Below are 7169 nucleotides of genomic sequence, written 5' to 3'. Positions count from 1 at the left end.
GGACAACGGGCGCTGCTGCACCAAACTGTCAAGAAAGGACAGAGACAATTGGAAGCACCACGATCAGACAAAGGCAAAAACACACTAAGGCAGTGGTTCTCAATTATTTTCTGTCATGCCCCCACTGGAGGACAGGAATGTTTTTCTGACTGAAATAAATACCTGGATATTGGACAGTGCAGGTGAAGTTTTGTAGAGTCTCGTTGGTTTTTGTAATGGAATCAGGTATAAATTAATTATGGATATAAAACAAACAAGTAAACAACAATTAACGGCAAAATACATTCACATTTTATTTGAATTAAGTGCAACCAACACTTCAGGTTGAATTAACAATGAATGAATGAACAGGTTGAATTAAATTAAGTCTGTGATTAATTCTATCTGATATACGTTACTTGGACATTAACTTGATACCTCATTCACTTTGCTACACCAAGTATTAAAGAAGTTAGAGTAAAGTTCATAGTGGGAAATAGTGCCTTTGGTTCCCATTGCTTTAACATTGAGTCAAGACAAAAGCTGTGATCAACCCACTGACCTTTGCAAGTACAACCTTACAAAATATATAATAACCTAGGCTGTGAAAATCAATTTTCAAAGTCAACAGAGTAGCCATTTACTTTTTTTTGACAATCAAAAAGTCCAGGGAAGATAATCAATTGTCATTTCATGTAGGCCGTACTACACACGCCACACTACAAATTGCATGTACACAGTAAGTCCAGATCTTCACGAAATTTCATCTGCAGATAGATCCATCCATCCATTTTCTATATCGCTTCATCCTCATTAGGGTCACGGGGGCATGCCTATCCCAGCTGACTTCGGGCAACAGGCGGGGTACACTCTGGTCGCCAGCCAATCGCAGGGCACATATAGACAAACAACCATTCACACTCACACTCACATTCATACCTATGGACAATTTAGAGTCGCCAATTAACCTCACCTGCATGTTTTTTTTTTTTGGGAATGTAGGAGGAAGTGGGAGGAAGCCAGAGTGCCCGGAGAAAACCCACGCGCACACGGGGAGAACATGCAAACTCCACACAGAAATGCCCAAGGGAGAATCAAACCCAGGTCTTCCCGATCTCCAGGCTGTTCCTGTATTTGCCAACGTGCTAACCACTAGACCACCGTGCGGCCCTGCAGATAGATCCATCCATCCATTTTCTATACCGCTTCTTCCTCATTAGGGTCGCGGGGGCATGCTGGAGCCTATCCCAGCTGACTTCGGGCGACAGGCGGGGTACACCCTGGACTGGTCGCCAGCCAATCGCAGGGCCCCTGCAGATAGATAATAAAGTTAATTCATATTCTACATACCTTTTAACTTGTCCTGAAGCACCGATCCATGAGTTTGAAAGGCTTGTTAAGTTGGACTTAACTTTCGAGGTTAACTTTCGAGCCCCTCTCGATGTGGTCCAACACTATATACCTTAAAGTATTGTAACGCCAGACCGTATAGGCAGAACAAAAACCTTTTTATTTAAGTCCAGCGATAACCACACAGCACCACAATTCCTAACACGGGCTACTGTCACGGCTGCAACCCACGCCGAACTAATAAATCTGGTATAAAGCGTGGCGATGACATCACAGGCAGATGAATTGAGTGTATCATCTGAGATGTACGGTGTCAAGAGTCACTCTTTACAGGACAAAAATTCACGAACTCGGGCTCTTTGGAGAGGAGGCGTTGGCTCCGACCAACCACACTGTAACCCTTGGTAACCACAGCAGTCGCCCCGTTCCACAGGCATTTTGCCTACATTGGTGAGTACCTTTTATTAAAGTCTTGCGTGTTTATCCACCCTTTTCAATGATGTATAGATTGAATATGTGCCACCTGACCCAGACTGCAGCAGATTGGATACATATCAGATTTATATCTACATACGAACCTGAGTCACATTTGAAAAAATCAGAATTGCACATTGTTCATTGACATGAAAAATTCAGATACAGAAATTAAATAAAACAAAATAAAAAGTAAATAAATAAAAAAAAAGAAAAGTTCAGATACAGGTAATATATGAGCAAAAAAATCAGAATTGACCTGCAGTGTGAATGTAGCCTTAGTGATTAGTGTAGAATACTGCATATGCCTGATATAATGCCTTATACAGTATTTGTATTTTTGTTCATTTAGCCATTTTTATGCTTGAAAATGCTGAATTTAGGCAAAAATTTGTAAAATTTGCTTTTTTTTGCTAATAATTGGTCATATTCAACAATGAAACAGCATGATTTATTAATTAAATATATTTTTGAAAAAACTTTATAGTGTGATGCTGCGAAATTCGAACCGTAGTGTGACAAGGGACAGCTGTACTGTAACTGTTAACTATTTGTTACTGTTGCTTTAACATTTTAATTTACCTATTAACCTTACTTGGTTGTTTCAGTGTTATTATCAGTATGGAAAATGATCAATATAGTGTTTTATTTAGGAAGCAAAACCCAATCCTAATGATATACAGTTGTGGTCGGCAGGTTCCATACACTCATCATAGGAATAAATTCATTATGGGCTTCTAATTATATATTTAAACAATTCTTTTTCCAGAATGGAATAATTAAACAACATCTTCACAGTTTTTTTAAAACAAGAATCGGACGCACAAATTTGAATGTACAGTACATAAAGTTTCAAATACATTATACAACCGAACTAATACTTGGTTAAATGTTCCTTTGCAAGTTTCACATCACCTCGGCCTTTTGTAGACATCAACAAGCTTGGGACATATGACTGGGTATTTGACCACTGTATTTGGTGGAATTGGTAGACTAGACTTTATTTAAATTAATTGGCTTCCTTGGACTTTCCCATAGTTGTAAGTGTTGGTCGATCTGGTGAGTGCTGTCAAACAAATGCTTTGGACGCTACCAAAGAGAAACTATCTGCTGCAGTCAATCAGTCAACACTGACAAGAAGTTAATAGGGCTAAGTTAAAACATTTTTGGAACCTTCAGCAACACAAATTAATTAGGTTATGGTTTCTGCAGTATTTTTTAGATCCTGTATATATAATTTGGACTGTGAAAATCTTTTTTTCTGAATTACTGAAGATTTATAGAGTCATTCTTTCAAATAAAAGTAATGAAATGATGAAATCACTCATATGAAATGCATGATGAGTGTATGTAAACATCTGATTGATATATGATTAGACACAACATTGACATAAATACTGGATAATATTTGTTTATGGCTTCACTTTGCCAAATGATTTTTATCTTTGCTGCGTGCAATCAGAGGAGAATAGCGAAATATAGAGTGAAATAGAAATGTAATCAGTAAATGTTTCTGGGGTTGTCGAAACCACTAACATCTTAAATGTCCCCCTGAGAGTTACTGTATAATCCACACAACCTATAATTAGGAATAAACTATACAATTTCATATTTTGGGAAAACAGCAGGGTGACAGATCCACATTGCTGCATCACATTTCTGTGTAAGCATGTTGCAGATCAATATCACCGACTATGTAATGCAGGGATGTGTTAGCAGACCAGACGGGCCCTTGCCCACGCCGGTGCTAAGAGTTGTGACTTTTTCTTTGGATAATCTGGCCATTCGTCTGCATGTGGGGTGAACATGTGAATATAAACACACTGGAGGCGCCACAAATTGCGGTAAACTGAGGTCGGTGGCAGCTCAACTCCTCTTGAAGTTCAGCTGGCACTGCCACCTCGTATGAGCTGGTGTTAATGTGCCATGAACAAGGCTGCATTATGCCAAGAGTGGAGGGGGGAACAGGTGGTCTTAGCTTAATGTGATTCTCCGTAGAGGCCTTGTTACACAAAGTGGAGCAGCGTGCTTGCATTTGGGTGAATGAAGCTTAACTGCCTCAGTAGGTTTACATTGATTCATGTAACGTGTGCAATGTGCGGCTTTCACTGCAAGGCCAACTACTAATAATGACAGCTTCCCCTTTATTTTGTAAAGTAGAATTTACATTCACGGTACTATGGTGAATACTAATTGAAAGTTGTAAACATGCATGTTTATTTATTGAAAGCAACATAATGAGAACCTGATGAAGCCAAGTTAATGAATGCACATGCTAAACCATTAACACAACTCTTCCGTATCACAACATCATGTCTTGAAAGAAACATTTTCTTATGATTTGAATGTACAGCAAAGTGTATACAAGTAGACATCTCTGTCGATCCCTGTAGTACAGTAGATCCCCGTTTTTCACAGGGGTTAGGAATGATGAAAATTTGCGAGTAACTGAGATGTCTATTTTTGACACACGGCTCGCTCCCCCTACAAAATTTTCTGCTAGCTTGACGTTGAAGTTTTCCACCGATTTCAGATCAACATTTGCAGTAAGAGTGACTCTTTAATTATTACATTATGTTCAGCTGCAGAACCCTCCCCAATTTCTCTTCAATATGCCTCACACACTTATTAAACACATTTGAAATTATAAAATGTACAGCTACTCATCCCTAATAAATGATCATGTAAAATGATTGATGAAGGGATGGAATTGGAATCACTGTGTAGAAGTTATATAGAAAATTCACCTTTGTATCTCACAACTATGGTGTGTTCAGGGGCCGCCAAAGAAAGCGCAAAATCTCAACACTTGACGAGCAGTGAATGCTGAATCGCGAATGGGATCAAATATATAGCAAAATATTATTGTTAATATTATATGATTTATTCTAATCTCATTTATAACTGTCCTGATTAAATTAAGAGCAGTGAAAGCTGGGGTGTCCTAATCTATTCACATGACATTTGTGATGTCATGTGTCAGGTCTGGGTCGTGAGGGCAGCAGTCTCAGTAGGGAAGTCCAGACTGCCCATCTCTTCCACCGGGAGGACACCAAGGCCTTTCCAGGCCAGCTGTGAGACATAATCCCTCCAGTGTGTTCTAGGTTTGCCCCAGGGCCTTCTCCCGGCTGGGCATGCCCGGAACACCTCACCAGGGAGGCATCTGGGAGGCATCCGGACTAGATGCCCGAGCCACCTCAACTGGCTCCTCTCGATGTGAAGGAGCAGCGGCTCTACTCTGAGCCCCTCCCGGATAGCCAAGCTCCTCTCTTAGGGTGGGTCCAGTCACCGTACGGAAGAAACAAATGTCTGCTGGTGTTTTGTACAGCGCATTGAGCTGTGTGACAAATTTAAAATCAGTTTGGATCTTATGGGTCAAATTTTGGGTTTAACAGTGCCACTATGTCAGGGGTGGGCAAACTTTTTGTTTCGCGGGCCGCATTGAGTTAACAAAATTGGGAGAGGGGCCAGACTATATATTTGATACACGCACACTAGTTCAAGCTTATAATTCTAACAGTTCACCTGGAATTATTTGTCATATTTTAGCAGTAAAAGTGTTGTACAATCTGCTATATGTGCTTGTGTACCTTTTTTTCAGGAGCACTTTAACCATTAGACCACATCATGCCAGCTTGTATGTTATAAATTTAAATTAAATACTTTGGAAGCAACTGGCGGGCCGAATTCAAATGCTTGGCGGGCCGTATGTGGCCCCAAGGCTGTAGTTTGCCCACCCTTGCACTATGTGTTGTATTTTTAAGAAAATAATAGCACAGACAACACAGTATTTTCACCCTTTTGTGTGCAGTGCTTCAGGAGTAGAAGGTGAACTACGTACAGTCATGTGAGGAAAAAGAGGACACTGTTATTTTAAGGCAGGGGTGCCCAAACAGGGCTGCATACTGAAAAATCAAAGGATGTGGGGGCCACCTTTTTTGTTAAACCAACCCATGCAGATATGCAAAGACGGTTTTTGTAAAAGGAAAAAAAACAGCTTATATCTCAGCTTTGTGTTTTTGGTGACAAAGCATATTATTAGTATGAACTTTTACTCCTTACGTTGCACATTTTTGCTATTTTAAGAAATGCTATAAGGTATAATTGTATTTTGGAAAGTGCAGAGGGCCAATAAAAAAACAGCCACGGCCTGGGCCGCACTTTTGACGTCCCTGACTTAAGACTTGTGTGAATGTCATGAAATGTCTAACAGATCAAACAATGGCACTTTATGACACAATAAAATTGATTTATTTAAAGCTTACACATCTCTCTCATCTTAATATGGGTATATGACAATTTTTGGAAAAATACAGCTTTATTTTCCTTCTCAGTGTGTCCACAATGCTCTGTGGACTCTTTCTTTGGGAGCTTTTGTGAAAGATTAAGTGAGAAACTCAGTGAAATCACGTCTTTGAGGTTAAGGCTTGATTGTCTGCTAAATGTCAGACAATCAACAAGTCAAAAAGTCTGCGAGTGACTCTTACCATCCACTCCCCCCTTCAGAGTAATGTTAGCATAGGTAGCGCCATCTTGTAGCTGCAATTCTTTAACACTGATGGACACGGTCACGTGTCAGTCAACAAAACCCAGAGCGACCGGAGAGTGATGTCTCATCCGGTCCTCTGGTGCCGCACTTGGACCAACATGAGAGAGTGCTGGGAGAAAAGAGCAGGTCTGCTTTCCATAAAGATGTGGTATCTTGAAAGGGCAGCTCCACTTCATAATCATAAATCATCTGCTGGAAATCTGAGGGGCTCGTCAATCTCGGCATACCAAGATAAGTTTGATATCAAGACAGTTTAGTATCAAAAGAAAGGTAAAATGTGAGGTCAATGCCCCACCAATTTCTCAAAAGCCATTGTCTTCCTCTTGTGGACATGACTCAGTCCTGGATGTTTTTAAAAAGTCAGAATCTTAGAGGGACAGCTGCATCTCCGTCTTTCTGCTGCAGGCTTTGGTCGACTTAAGGGTCCCTCAGCATCTCCTCCGGCTCCAGCCCGTGCATGTAATGCCATTTGTAATGAGAATTCTAAACAGAGAAGAGCAGTGAGGCATGACAGGAATGTTTCTTTTGGAGGGAGCACCGTGTAAAAAAAAAAAAAAAAAAAAAAAAAAAGACAAAAGAGCCCAAAAGGACTAGTGTTTTTGTACATAGGCCGTCACTCTGCTGGACCTATACCTATATCTCACCAATTGGTTCCTCCCAAAGCCGGCTCTCCTGTTTGCTCAGGTGGACACTACTGTACTGTGGCACAGTGCTCAACTGAAACTAGTGCCACCCCCCACCTTTCTCATTCAATACATAGTTGTAGCTGATTTGCTGATTTTTAACTGCAAAGTACTATACCACCTCATTTCAGCTC

General features: G+C 40.4%; 1 long non-coding RNA gene across 2 annotated transcripts in view; it reads left to right on the top strand.

Annotated features, from left to right (window-relative positions):
* The window catches only part of LOC129185644 (uncharacterized), a 15719-nt gene extending 8777 nt beyond the window's left edge, over positions 1 to 6942 (top strand). The window contains exons 3-5 of one of the 2 annotated variants that reach the window (XR_008572108.1): positions 982 to 1779; positions 4787 to 5078; positions 5615 to 6942. This is a non-coding gene — a long non-coding RNA (uncharacterized LOC129185644). Of the gene's footprint in view, positions 1 to 981; positions 1780 to 4786 lie in introns of both variants that reach the window. The other variant, XR_008572107.1, reaches the window with a different exon arrangement.
* The last annotated feature ends 227 nt before the right edge of the window (positions 6943 to 7169 follow it).

This window comes from Dunckerocampus dactyliophorus, chromosome 7 (assembly GCF_027744805.1).
Source record: "Dunckerocampus dactyliophorus isolate RoL2022-P2 chromosome 7, RoL_Ddac_1.1, whole genome shotgun sequence".
NCBI lineage: Eukaryota > Metazoa > Chordata > Actinopteri > Syngnathiformes > Syngnathidae > Dunckerocampus > Dunckerocampus dactyliophorus.
Note: the sequence above shows the minus strand (reverse complement) of the source record. Positions and strands in the feature narration are given on the sequence as shown.